Source organism: Mastomys coucha, unplaced genomic scaffold (assembly GCF_008632895.1).
Source record: "Mastomys coucha isolate ucsf_1 unplaced genomic scaffold, UCSF_Mcou_1 pScaffold11, whole genome shotgun sequence".
NCBI lineage: Eukaryota > Metazoa > Chordata > Mammalia > Rodentia > Muridae > Mastomys > Mastomys coucha.
Genome location: NW_022196893.1, coordinates 8,273,269 through 8,274,241, shown reverse-complemented (window position 1 = coordinate 8,274,241; position 973 = coordinate 8,273,269). Strand labels below are relative to the sequence as shown.

The window sequence follows — 973 nt, the reverse complement described above, 5'->3', positions numbered from 1 at the left end:
TCCTCAGAAGCTAGTGGCTTAATGTCCTATGAATGTCTCCAAAGCCTGGACTGCAGCAGGCTGGGAACATTGACGCTGTCTTGGTTGATCCTGGCACCACATGGAAACAGGCAACATTCTCTATGAAGGAAGAGCCTCAGCATAGTGCTGCTGCAGCCCTGGAAGCTGCTTGTGGTGGCAGTGGGGGAGGGGAAAGGAAGAGGGGGAGGAGATCGGAAAGAGGGAGGGGCTTCAATAGACAGAAGCCATCTGTCCAGGGGAAATGGGCTTCAACTTGCTCCTGGGAGGTAAAACTCAGGTTCACTCTGTCCTGAGCCCTAGGAAGATGCACTGCAGCCATGGGAAGCAAGACTTGCTGAGAGCCTCTACCCAGCACCACTTGGAGAGCTACTGCACAGCTGGGGAAGGGGGGCTCCCAGCCTGGGCTTCCAGCTGGTCATCAGAAGGGAAGGGCTGGGCCTCCCACATTTCCTCCTGGCACACATGCAGCACACATCCTAAGAGGCTCTTTGTAGCAGATTAGTAGGAGGCTTAAGGGAAGTGTGAAGGAAACCTGGCCTTTCCTTTCTCATTTCCTTTCATTTCTTTTGTGGTAGTAGGCATCAGTCCCAGGACTTATGTACTGAACAAGTGGTTTACCACTGGGCTATCCCAGCAGCTCAGAGTGACACAGAAACAGGAAACTCAGAGTGCAAATGTGTCACCCAGGTAGAGGACCCCCCAAAAATCCTACTCTTTGTGCCTGACACTTTCTGGGTTCTTGTAGCCTATAAAACAGGACACAAGAAGTAGGGACAGCAGGCTCATGTCACTCTGGTGCCTTCGGCAAGACCATATCATGAGCCTTCCTTGTGTCTTGTTGCTCACAATTGGGTCACTCGGTCATTGTGTTACTGACTTCAAGTCTGGAGAGTCATGTCTGGGAGGAACAAGGTCGAGAAGGAAGGACAGCCTGACAGAAGGGTAGCTTCTA

General features: G+C 52.0%; 1 protein-coding gene across 1 annotated transcript in view; it reads left to right on the top strand.

The window, feature by feature from the left end:
* The window catches only part of LOC116081434 (apolipoprotein L3-like), an 8,566-nt gene that overhangs the window by 1,077 nt on the left and 6,516 nt on the right, over positions 1-973 (top strand). The window lies entirely within an intron of this gene.